Source organism: Artemia franciscana, chromosome 6 (genome assembly GCF_032884065.1).
Source record: "Artemia franciscana chromosome 6, ASM3288406v1, whole genome shotgun sequence".
NCBI lineage: Eukaryota > Metazoa > Arthropoda > Branchiopoda > Anostraca > Artemiidae > Artemia > Artemia franciscana.
The window spans coordinates 13329564-13343704 of NC_088868.1; the positions used below are offsets into that span (position 1 = coordinate 13329564).

At 36.6% G+C, this 14141-nt stretch overlaps 1 protein-coding gene across 3 annotated transcripts in view; it reads right to left on the reverse strand.

Moving 5' to 3' along the window:
* LOC136028074 (uncharacterized) overlaps positions 1–14141 on the reverse strand; it is a 295077-nt gene that overhangs the window by 142893 nt on the left and 138043 nt on the right. The window lies entirely within an intron of this gene.

Genomic DNA, 14141 nt, shown 5'->3' on the forward strand with positions numbered 1-14141 from the left:
AACGGGTGATCGGATCTCAATGAAATCTAATATTTAGAAGGATATAGTGTTTCAGAGTTCTCGTTTTAAATCCCGACTGGATCCGGTGACATCGGGGGGAGTTGGAATGGGGAACCTAAAGTCTTGAAAACGCTTAGAGTTGAGTGATTGGGGTAAAACTTCGTGGGAAAAATAAGCACAAGTCCTTATATATATATATATATATATATATATATATATATATATATATATATATATATATAATATATTATAATATATATATATATATATATATATATATATATATATATATATATATATATATATATATATATATATATATATATATATATATATATATATATATATATATATATATATATATATATATATATATATATATATGCATCCAGCTCGGCTTGTCTTTTGTCAAAATGAAAGACATATTGCCGAACCTTTGTTTCTTTTAATTGTTCAGGTGATGGGATTACCTCGGCTTATCTTTCTTCATTATGTAATACGTATCGCCGAACCTTTGCTTTTTTAACAAAGGTATGGTAGGCATTGATGACCTTATCCATGTCAAAACCCCAAACACAATCTTCATCGCTATCAGTTTCAATTTTGAAACGTTTTGATTCTCGCTGTTCAGGTTGATTTTCATTGACTCGCTCACATTTTCGGTGTCACGTGTCTTCTAACCCTGTGTTGCTTTGCTTTTCATTTTTATTTTCGACTTGCTCACATGCTCGGTGTCGCATGTCTTCTAACCGCGTGTCTTTGCTCTTCATTTCCATTTTTGGCACCCTTCTGCTATTCTTCTAACCACGTGTGTATTTTCTCTTCATTTTCATTTTTGACTTGTTCACATGCTCAGTGTCAAATGTCTTCTTCTAACCACGTGTGCCTTTCCTCTTAATTTTCATTTTTGACATGTCGCCGCTTTCCTTCTAACCGTATGTGTCTTTGCTCTTCATTTTTATTTTTGACTCATTCACATGCTCGGTGTCATATATCTTCTAATCACGTGTGTATTTGCTCTTCTTTTTCATTTTAACAGGCTTTAATTGTCATTTTCGCACAACTTCTAACCGCCCGTGTCTTTGCTCTTCATTTTCATTTTTGACACGTTTTTGGATTTTGATTACTTCAGACAGTTTAGCAATGGTCAGCAAATAGACATTGCATAATATAAATACCTGTTGCGTTGGAAATTCAACAATCTTATTTATGCTGTGCACGATATCATATAAGAAAATGCTTATATGATAACATATATGATGTCATAAGAAGTGCTTATATGATGTACCAACATAGTACATGACTTCATTTGCAAAAAAACAAAATTAAGGCTCTTAACGTATTTTTTTAGAATTCTGACCTATCTAGATGGTTTTTATGCGAGAATATCCCAAGATACCAATTTTTCCCGAAAAAGTACGGAGCCGTTTTCGAAAACATGCATACATACACGATTATTACATATTTATGAAGATAGTATATATATATATATATATATATATATATATATATATATATATATATATATATATATATATATATATATATATATATATGGTCTTGCTCGATGCTTTTTTGTGGTCATCTAGTCCGCCAGGCCGCTCAAACACCCGCTTGACAAATCTCAGATTTCAAACCAACAGCAAATGGTTATAAAGGTTCCAGAGGAAGACCACATACGAGATGGGTGGATGTCATCAGTGCTGAGCTCTCTACCCAAAGCGTCAACTCAAACGAAGTTACGATCCTCGTCCAAAACAAACCATTCTAGAATCTGGACATGACTATTTCCACTGATGTCTGGCGGGCCTCAATGCTGGCGACACTGCCGAGCAAGATCTTTACTTAATCAAGTAGCGCGTGTTTCATTTTGTGTACATTATTACTCCAATTTCAAAGCTTGCTTCCCAAGAGGCAAGGGAGTTGGATCCAAGTTTGCTTCCCAAAGAGGCAAGGGAGTTGGAGCCCTTGATCATCTTCCTCCAGGAACACAGTCTTTACGGTTCCTCATACTTTTAATAAACTCCAGCCTCTTTATTGTAATGTTTCTAGGGGAAAAGCATTTTGACTGTCCTCATAATGGGACTTCTTCCTTCAACCCACCCAATGTGCAGGCATTATTAAAAGTAACATAAATACAGGGACATCATTTCAAAGAAGGCTAAAGTAGCATGTTCCTCTATCAATCAGAATTCAGTAGAACTAGCTATAGAAAGGGAAATATTTCCTGGAAATAAGAGCCAATTAAGGGTTTTCTATGTACAGCCTCCATCTAAGAAAATTCAAAATGAAGCTTTGGAAGAACATTAAGACAATCAGTAACATGACTGTCTTCCAAAAAAAAAACAAGAAAACAGAACTATATAAGAAATAACACCCAAGTTACCATAGCCTAGCAGTGAACTCAAAATTTTGGCATAGACTAAAACCAAAAATTTTCGTTCAATTTGGATTTGATCCCAGAGCACAAACCAGCAATAAAATATACAAGCAAGATATTAGAAATTGTTTTGAACTATTTGGAAATCGGTTAAAAAGATTTAAGACTCATTTAATGATCCTGGTTTGTCATATTTCCTGGGAATTAGAGCCCTTGACTCTGTTTCATCTAGGTATTTGGAAGCATGGGTCGATCTAGAACAAAATCTTTGGGAGGGGGCCATGTGACAAGAGCGCGAATAAGAAGAATCTTAGGGGCCCAATTTGACAAGGGTACCAATAATTGACCAAACTGATAAAATAACTTAAAAAAGAATGGAAAACAGAAAAAACACTAATAATGAGGGCATGAGGAAAAATCATGAGGAAAAATCTTAGGGGCCCGGGTCCAAACCCCCCCCCCTCCTAAACCATGGATCCACCAGTGTTTGGGAGAGCAATCAATACTTTACAATTTCTTTTCTTTCCACTTGAAAATCCTGTTGCTTTTTAATTATTAAATAGGTAGAATTAAGAAAAATTAAATAGAGGTAAAAATTTAGTAAAAAATTAACTTATCTGGTATGGAAATAATATTGAACACGTAATTTTAGATTGTCAGGGAGCTTAGAAACACATTTAAAATTTTGGCTAGTTAAACTTTCCAGCAAAAAGGGCCCGCGACTCTGTCCTATCTAGGATCAGAGCCCATAGTTTACACACCCCCTCCTGAATTGCAAGTCATGACTACACGTTTTAAGGTTAAAGTTTAAGCGGGTAATTTGCTCACGGATTTTGAATGAACATAAGTAACTGAGTGTATTTTCAGATTAGCAAATTAGGTAGCAAAAAGTTATTGTAGTGAAGACGATTTTCAAACAATAGATTTTGCGAAAGATTTTGTAATTTTTGACACAACTCTGGTAAATCAAACAGTTCGTGGTAACGAACTGTAGTAAGGAGCGACCCGGCTCAACAGTAAACGAAACTCTAAAAAACGGAATTTTGATGCTAAAATATACACCAAAAGAATCAGATTTTCATGCTGATTTTATATATATAAGTTTCATCAAATTTAGTCTTTGTCATCAAAAGTTACGAGCCTGAGAAAATTTGCCATATTTTAGAAAATAGGAGGAAACACCCCCTAAAATTCACAGAATCTTAACGAAAATCACACCATCGCATTTGGCGTATCAGAGAACCCAGTAGTAAAATTTTCTAGCTCATATCTACAAAAATGTGGAATTTCGTATTTTTTGCCAGAAGACAAATCACTTTTAAGTGTTTATTTGTTTGTTTGTTGTTTTTTTTCCCAGGGGTCATCGTATCGACCAAGTGGTGCTAGAATGTCGCAAGAGGTCTCATTCTAACGGAAATGAAAAGTTCTAGTGCCCTTTTCAAGTGACCAAAAAATTTGAGGGCACCTAGGCCCCCTCCCACGCTCATCTTTTCTCCAAAGTCCATAGATCAACATTTTGAGATAGCCATTTTGTTTCGCATAGTCAAAAACCATAATAACTATGTCTTTGGGAATGAGTTACTCCCCCACAGTCCCTGGGGGAGGGGCTGCAAGTTACAAACTTCGACCAGTGTTCACATATAATAATGGTTATTGGGAAGTGTACAGTCGGTTTCAGGGGATTTTTTTTTTTTGGTTTTGGGGGTGGGGTTGAGGGGAGAGGACTATGTGGGAGGATCTTTCCATGGAGAAATATGTCATGGGGAACAGAAATTCAATGAAAAGGGCGCAGTATTTTCTAAAATTACTATAAAAAAACAATGAAAAAATAAACATGGAAAAGTTTTTTTTTTCAATTGAAAGTAAAGAGTAGCATTGAAACTTAAAACGAATAGAGATTATTACGCATATGAGGGGTTCTAAAAATACTTTAGCATAAAGAGCGAGGTATTTAGGAGGAGATAAACACCTCGCTCTTTATGCTATAGTATTTTTAGTAATTTCAACTATTTATTCTACGGCCTTTCGGATTCAGGGGTCATTCTTAAAGAATTGGGACAAAACTTACGATTTAATGTAAAGAGTGAGGTATTAACGAGGGTACAAACTCCCTCATATACATAATAAAAATTAAAATATAAAAGTTTGTTACGTAAGATAATTCTTAAGTTACGTATATTTTTTACTAATAGAAAAATTCGTTAAAAATTAAATTTATAGTTGCCTTTTTATGTAACCAAAAATTGCATGGCAACTAGGCCTCCTTCCCCATCCCTTATTTCTCAAAATCGTCTGATCAAAACTAAGAGAAAGCCATTTAGCCAAAAAAGGAATTAATATGCAAATTTCATTTTAATAATTTATGTGTGGAGAGCCAAAATCAAACATGCATTAATTCAAAAACGTTCAGAAATTACATAAAAAAAACTAGTTTTTTTAACTGAAAGCAAGGAGCGACATTAAAACTTAAAACGAACAGAAATTACTCCGTATATGAAATGGGTTGTCCCCTCCGCAATCCCTCGCTCTTTACGCTAAAGTTTGACTCTTTGCCACAATTCTGCTTTTTAATACAATTAAAAGCTTTAGCGTAAAGAGCGAGGGATTGCGGAGGGGACAACCCATTTCATATACGGAGTAATTTCTGTTCGTTTTAAGTTTTAATGTCGCTCCTTACTTTCAGTTAAAAAAACTAGTTTTTTTTATGTAATCTTTAATAGAGTTGACAAAATGTTTGACCAACCAAAGTTGGGTCACCGCGGCTAAGCCTAGCCTGGATGCCTGTACCACGCTTTAATTCAAGTATGACAATGAGCCTGAGGTAATTTAGCACGTAGCCGGTCAGAGATACAGTTATAATTATTTTATGGGTTATCATTGCAGAAAAAAAAAAACAACAACAACGAACAACAAATGATTATCAAATACATACGCGAGCCAGATTTAATACCCTTTCACAGGTGGAAGGGGGGGTATAATCGAATGAAGTTGGAGTTGAGTCCAAACAAAACTTGAATCCTTCACACAAATGCATTATGTGCGCTATCAACCCCAAGGGTGGCCCCACCTCATTTTTGGTGTTTTAAATCCAGCTCGATTCTATGCCAATCCCAGGATCCTGAAATTCCTGCTATGTTCGCGCCATAAAATATAAAGTCAGAATGCTATTTTCTAAGTACTGGTTTCTTTAAATGGATTTTTGAATCCGTACATAAGACAACTTCATTTTGAGCTACCCTGTTAGTAGTTGATATTTGAAATTACTTAAAGGCCCATTATGTGGTTAATTAATCAATACGGCGGGTAGCCTAACTGATGCAAGTCACTAATTCCCTTTACAATTCACAACTTTCACGGAAATGCGAGACCAATTTTACCCTATACACTGAGCTAAGTTTCAAACAGATCAAGATTTCACCAAATAGCTATTTCCGCAACTTTGAAACTTTATTGAGGTAGCATAAGGCGCGGCTTGCTTTAAATTGAATTTCGCTTTTAGAAAATAAACAGGGCGGCTTTTTTTTTATCCATTCTTAAATCATTTAATATACCTGAAGGAAAGAAAAAGAGGCATGAAGAGGAATATAACGAAAAAATTAGGTAAATATATGTCTATAGTGCGTTTCGTGTCACTAGGTATAATGGTGTTGTTGTTTTCCCCAAAACAAAAAGGCGTACCTATCACCTCTATGTCATAACTTATTTAGAGAGTGAGAAAGATTTCTCTAGTTGTTCTTCGTCTACCGGAATACCAGATACATTTGCAGAGAGGGTATTACTTAATTAAAGATAAGGTGTACGCGGTAAACCGTAACTATGACTAAACTTTGCATGTCAAGTTCACATTTTTGAATCATACTTTATACAGAATTTTATAGAAAATGCTAAAATTAGACAAAACAGGGATAATTGCACTAAAAAACTAAATAAAATAAACGATGAATTTGAGAGGAAAAGAAGATGGAAGAATTAGGGCGAAGGATTTTTATTTGTTTCTTTATTTTAGGGAGAAAGGTTTTATAATGCCTTGAAAAAGGCAATGGATGGACGATAAGTACAGGCTGAGGAACCTTACGAAGCAGAAGGATTATGACATGTGGAAGTCCTTTGGGGAGAATGTTTTCAGTGCGATGCGGAAGTCTGGCAGTGACTGATATAATGTTGTTTCAATATCATTTGATTAAAGTTTATCTACCATAAGCTTAGACTAGATACGAAAATAGCACACCTTATTCCGCTACAGTCTGTAAATTTTCCTGTGTTTTTTCTTAGATTCAAAAAAAAATTGCCGGAAATTTTTTTTAGACCTGTTCTTCGCTCAAAACGTGAAGTTTTGAAAAGAGCATTATACAGCCTTTAGTTTGGGCACAGCGATATGTCACACGTATTATTATCAAACAGTTCATGGTAACGGACTGTGGTAAGGAGCGACGCGGCTAAATAGTAACCGAAACTCTAAAAAATGAAATTTTGATACCAATAGTTACATCAAAAGGATCGCATTTTTATGCTGATTTTAAACATATAAGTTTTGTCAAGTTTATCATTACTCATCAAAAGTTGCGAGCCTAATAAAATTTGCCTTATTTTAGAAAATAGGAGGAAACACCCCCTAAAAGTCATAGAATCTTGACGAAAATCACACCATCAGATTCAGCATCAGAAAACCCTGATGCAGAAGTTTCAAGCTCCTATCTACAAAAATGTGGAATTTTGTATTTTTTGCCAGAAGACAGATCACGGATGCGTGTTTATTTGTTTTTTTTTCCCCAGTGGTGATCGTATCGACGCAGGGGTCCTAGAATGTCGCGAGAGGGCTTATTCTAACGGAAGTTGAAAGTTATAGTGCCCTTTTTAAGTAGCCGAGAAAATTGGAGGGCACCTAGGTCCCCTACCACGCTCATTTGTTTCCCAAAGTCAATGGATCAAAATTTTGAGAAAGCCATTTTGTTCACCATTATGTCTTTTGGGACGACTTAATCCCCCACATTCCCTGGAGGAGGGGCTGCAAGTTACACACTTTGACCGTTGTTTACATATAGTAATGGCTATCGGAAAGTGTACAAACGTTTTCAGGGGGACTTTTTCGCGTTGAGGGGGGAGGGAGTTACGTGGGAGGATCTTTCCATGGAGGAATTTTTTCATGAGGGAAGAGAATTTCCATGAAGGGGGCGCAGGATTTTCTAGCATTATTAAAAAAAAAAACAATGAGAAACTAGTGTGAAGAGTGAGGTATTGCCGAGGAGGCGAACCCCCTCATACACGTAATAAAAATATACAAATATAGAAGTTCGTTACGCAAGTTAATTCGTAAGTTACGGATATTTATTACAAATAAAAACGTTCGTAAAAAAAAAGTTCTAGTTGCCTTTTTAAGTAGCCAAAAATTGGAGGGCAACTAGGCCTCCTCTTCCACTCCTTTTTTTATCAAAATCGTCCGATAAAAACTATGAGAAAGCTATTCAGTCAAAACAATTTAATATGCAAATTTCGTTCTAATTATTTACGTGCGGTGAGCCAAAATCAAAACATGCATTAATTCAAAAACGTTCAGAAATTAAATAAAAAAAATAAGTTTTTTTTAACGGCAAGTAAGGAGCTACATTAAAATATAAAACGGACAGAAATTATTCCGTATATTAAAGGGTTTTCCCGTCCTCAACGCCTCGCTCTTTACGCTAAAGTTTTTTATTGTTTTAAAAAGTAAAGTTGTGAGAAAAAGTCAAACTTTAGCGTAAAGAGCGGGGAGTTGAGGATGGGACAACCCCTTTCATATACGGAACAATTTCTGTTCGTTCTAAGTCACTCCTTACTTGCAGTTTAAAAAAAACTCGTTTTTTCTATTTAATTTTTGTGAAAACTCCACTAATCATAGGCAGAGCGAGTAAACCGCCTAAGTTAAGAGTGGTGTGGGCACAATGCATTATTGTTATTTTTTTATAGACCAGAGGACTTCGTATCGAAGGAGTTGTCGTAGAAACTTTGAAAATGGCTCACTCGATTGGAAATTGAAAGGGCTAGTGCCCTTTTTAATATTCAAAAGTGATTGGAGGTCAACTAACCCCCTTTCTACGCCCTATATTTCCCTTAACACCAATTATGAGATAGCCATTTTGTTCAGAACAACTGAAGGGTCTGGAAACTATGTTTTTGAGGATGACAACCCCCCTCCCCCCACAACCCTCAGGGCAAGGGCTGTAGGTTGTGCCATGGGGGCATATAAGGTTTTATAGAAAGGGCGGTCGCATACAATTCGGAGGGGGCTCATTGGACTAGTATTCAGAAGTTACAGTGCCATTTTTGAGGTTCAAAGTGATTGGAGGGCAGAAACACCCCCCTCACACACCTCGTATTATCCCAAAATGTATCTGATAGAAATTTTAAGATGGCCATTTGTTGTCGTAGAAACTTTGGAAAGGGATTATTGGACTGGAAATTGAAAGGGGTAGTGCCCTTTTATAGGCAAAACTGATTGGAGGGCAACAAGCCCCCCATGCCAATAAATTTCCAAAATATATTTAATCACAATTTTGCGATTGGCATTTTGTTCAGCGAAGTTGAAAGGTCTAGAAATTATGTCTTTGAGGAAGGCAACCCCACCCCCACAGCCCATAGCGCAAGGGTTGTAAGTTATGCCCCGAGAGTATATGAAGTTTTTATGGAAAGGGTGGTCGTATAAACTCGGGGCAGGGATAATTAGAATGGAAATCAGATGTTCTAGTTTTCTTTTTCAAAGTCAAAGTGATCAGGGGCAGCCACCCCTCCCCCATGTCATATTTCCCCAGAAATGTACCCGATAGAAGTTTTGAGATAGCCATTTGTTCAAAAACATTCCAAAGATCACATATTAAGGCCTTTGGGGCTGATAGAATCCCCCAGACTCTGTGGATAAGTGTTGTAAGGTTTTTACGGAAGAGGTGGTCGTGTGAACTTTAGAAGAGGCTCGTTTGATTGGATATGTAGAGTTCTGGTTCCCTTTTAAGAGTCAAACATGATAGAGAGCAACAAGCTCCCCCCACCTTCCTGAGATCCAGTTCTCAAAACGCATTCAATTGAAAATGTGAGATAGCCATTTTGTTTTCAATAGTCCAAAAATCATAGAGCAATGTCTTTAGGATAGACACAATTCCCCGAGCCCCATGGACAAGGATTGTGAGTTATGCCCTGGGCAAATAAGGTTTTATGGAACGGCTGGTCGTGTAAACTTTGGATCAGATGGAAATCATTGGATTGGAAGCCGGAAGTTTGAGTGTCCTTTTTAAGAGACAAAAGTAGATGGAGTGCAATCAACCCCCCAAGCCTTTCATTCCCCAAAACACATCCAATCGAAATTTTAAGAGCACTATTATTGTTCAGCGTTGTTGAAAGGTCAAGAAATTACGTCTTTGGTGATGTCTACCTCCCCATAGTCCTCAGGACAAGGGCTGCAAGTTTGCAGCCCTTGTCCTGAAATTACGTCAAGAAATTACGTCAGGAAGGTCAAGAAATTACGTCTTTGGTGATGTCTACCTCCCCATAGTCCTCAGGACAAGGGCTGCAAGTTTGCAGCCCTTTGCACATTGTTTGCAATAATATATTCTTTGCTCATTGTTTGCACATAATATATGCTATTGAGAAAGTTATACATGTTTGAACTTAAATTTCAAAGAACACGAAGGGCATTAAAGTGAGCCTTTCAGAAAATATTGAGGGGAGCGTTGAACTAAATCAGAATACGTTATTGTATTTTGCCTTCTCATGGCCAGAACATAATTTGTGCTTTACCGAAAAAAGATAATATGTTTTAAATGTTTTCACTTTCATAAATAAAAGATTATCAAAACTCTAAGGAATAAATGTCAGTATATGTCAATTAAACTGACAATCCACGGTCTTTTGTTTTGTTTTTATTTTTGTATTCAGTAAAGCACAAATTGTGTTCTGGTCTTGAGACGGCATGGGAGTTATCAGCCCTACTGATGTTAATTTTATCTCGTTTTGAGTTTGATTCAACTATTTCTTGTAATTTCTGTTCGTTTTGATTTTTATTTATTTATTGATAGTGGTTTGTGGTAATTTTACGATTGGAAGATTATTTGACTTTATTTCGGCGCATTTTTGGCATAATGGAGCTCTTTACTTTTCTTTGAAAAACTCGTTTTGTGGAAAAAGTTTTTTAAACTAAGAGTTTAAACATGAATTCCGAGAAATACTTCTCGGAATCGCGACTGATTACCCCTCTTCCTTAATTTTTTTTGTATAGTTTTCACTTAAGGTTATAGAATATACATTAGAGTCACAGAACATGAGCATCCCCATTTACATGCTATTAATAAGCGGAGACTAGCAACCAGGAATTTATTTTTTGGGGGGATAACATATCATGAAGCAGGCTAAGTTAAGAAACTCCGCAATTACAGGCAAATCATAAAAAAAATGAAAATAAGGCAGAAATAATAGAAATGTTAAATTTTGGCAGGATTTTGGTCCATAGGTCTCCCCCCCCCAGTGTACGTGCCTCAGTTCTTATCTCTGCCTCCAGCATCTGTGCAATATGGTAAAATACTTAAGATCAGTTTGCGAATTTTTGGTTCGTTTGAGCTTTCTTTCCCAAAAATTTGCTATATTATATTTTCTCAGGCCTAACCGGAATTTTGTCCGTGACGTCAGTAATTGTCGAACAAGAAAATCAAGATATAAAATTTGAACTATATAGTAAGATATACGAGAAGCCCAGGAGGAGAAATTTTTCAAGGTTAAACATTTTTTTTGGTTGGCGCTATTCGGAGTTTATAAAATAAGCTAAACTAATCAAGCTAGAAAAGTGAAAATGTATGCAAAATAATTTGTGTACCATGAACATCACTATTAACTACATAAGCCCGGAAAATAAAAACTAGAAAAAAATAGTATGACATTTTGATAGTATTTGCACAAAGCCGAAATACCTGAGTCAGTCCATGAGGGCATACGTACAAGGGGTAAATGTCTGAGCAGACAACCGTAGCTGGTTAAGCCAACGGAGGGAAGGATAACAAGAGCTAAGAGCTCATATGGCACTTGTGACGAGGCAAGAAGAGCCAAGAGCTCATATGGTATGAGCTCTAACAAAATTCTAAGAATCAATAGACTGATTTAAAAGGAAAATTAGAGGCTTAATGCCGGACAGGATTTAAAATAAGAGCTCTGAGTCACGATGTCCTTCTAAAAATCAAAATTTATTAAGATCCGATCACCCACTCGTAAGTTGTAAATACCTAATTTTTTCTAATTTTTCCAATCCCTTTAGCCCCCCAGATGGTCAAATCTGAGAAAACGACTTTATCAAGTCAATCTGTGCAGCTCCCTGACACGCCTACCAATTTTCATCGTCCTAGCACGTCCAGAAGCACCAAACTCGCCAAATCACTGAGCCCCTCCCCCTAACTCCCCCAAAGAGAGCGAACCCAGTACGGTAACGTAAATCACCTATCAAGGACATTTGCTTATTCTATCCACCAAGCTCCATCCCGATTCCTCCACTCCAAGTGTTTTCCAACATTTCCCCTTTCGACTCCCCCCAATGTCAAAAGATCTGGTCGGGATTTGAAATAAGAGCTCTGAGACATGAATTCCTTCTAAATATCAAATTTCATTAAGATCCGATCACCTATTCGTAAGATAAAAATACCCCAATTTTCACGTTTTCTAAGAATTCCGGTTTCCAACTCCAACTCCCCCCAATGTCACAGGATCTGGTCGAATTTAAAATTAGAGCTTTAAAGCACAAGATCCTTCTAAATATCAAATTTCATTAAGATCTGGTCACCCTTTCGTAAGTTACAAATACCTCAATTTTCAAAATTACTCCCCCAACTCCACCAAAGAGAGCAGATCCGGTTCGGTTATGTCAGTCACGTATCTTAGACAGGTTTTTATTCTTCCCATCCAGTTTCATCCTGATCTCTCCGCTTTAAGTATTTTCTAAAAAAATTTGGGAAAAATTACCTGAGTTGTCCTAGAGAACTGTCTTCATTTATCTTTCTTCCTCTTTGAATGCACAATCTTAGGCATGGAGAGAATATTACAGTAGAATATTCAAGTAATTAATTTGAATAAGTAAATATAATAATAGGTAATCCTTCTTTTAATATGCAAAAACCAGAACCACATGCCTACACTTCTCCAGCCACTAAGTGGCAAAGGGTTGGGGTCAGGGGTGTAATTTACTATGGGCCAGAGGGAGCAACTGCCTCTCCCTGACCTCAGTTTTCCCCCAGACCCTAGTGTAGCTCCCCCTGCTGAAATTTAGTTTCTCCAAAAATGTAGTCAAAACTGAGATAAGCCTACATAATTAAAGCATCCACTGAAACAGGTCAATTTTCTTCAGTATATTTTTACCTTTTTTATTGCTTATGGCCCTTTTTTCAGTTTTCTCAGTCATTTCTGTTGATTTGAGAAAATTAGCTCCAGCTTTGACACTTTTGAACACGGATTTTGACAAAATTACGGCATTCGTTTTTGGTATGGATTTTAGTGATCTACTAAGAATGTTATTGCGAACCATGAACTGGATAACCTCTATTTCCTTTTGAATCAAAATGCTTGACAAAACACTTTCCCGGGAAATTCTTTAAAAAATGAGTACATCACATTTACAAAAATTGTGAAATTATCTGAAAATGATCATATAGAAGGGACAAAACCATGTATGGAAAAACCAAATCAGGAACCGGACGCAAGACACTCCAATTTGAAGTTCAACACCGTACTAACAGATCCACGCCCCCAACAATCTAATTTGATATATTGGTGATCATTTTATACTTCCAAGCTAATCAAACAGTTTGTGGTAACGAACTGTTGTAAGGAGCGACCCGGCTCAATAGTAACCAAAACTCTAAAAAATGGAATTTTGATACCAATAGCTACATCAAAAGAATCGCATTTTCATGCTGGTTTTAAATATATAAGTTTCATCAAGTTTAGTCTTACCCATCAAAAGTTACGAGCCTGAGAAAATTTGCGTTATTTTAGAAAATAGGAGGAAACGCCCCCTAAAAGTCATAGAATCTTAACGAAAATCACACCATCAGATTCAGCGTATCAGAGAACCCTACTGTAGAAGTTTCGAGCTCCTATCTACAAAAATGTGGAATTTTGCATTTTTTGCCAGAAGGCAGATCACGGATGCGTGTTTATTTGTTTTTTTGTTTTTTTGTTTTTTTTCCCCAGGGGTGATCGTATCGACCCAGTTGTCCTAGAATGTTGCAAGAGGGCTCATTCTAACGGAAATGAAAAGTTCTAGTGCCCTTTTTAAGTGACCAAAAAAATTGGAGGGCACCTAAGCCCCCTCCGACGCTAATTATTTTCCCAAAGTCAACGGATCAAAATTCTGAGATAGCCATTTTATTCAGCGTAGTCGAAAAACCTTATAACTATGTCTTTGGGGACGACTTACTCCCCACAGTCCCCGTGGGAGGGGCAACAAGTTACAAACTTTGACCTGTGCTTACATATAGTAATGGTTATTGGGAAGTATACAGGCGTTTTCAGGAGGATTTCAAAGTTCCGGTCGGCGCCTAGCCCCAGCTTTTCCACTTGAGACATGACACCAAAAGTGCCGGTTTTAGTACTATTAAACAAAAAAAAAGTTTTTTTTTATCTGAGTTATTCATGTAGTTATATTTGGGGGCAATAACTAAGCAAATACTCTATTTCAAAATAGATTGATGCGCAAGTTATTGCTCGCATTATAGAATGCCCCTGAGGATACAAAAGAGCATAATATGGATACCCTAAC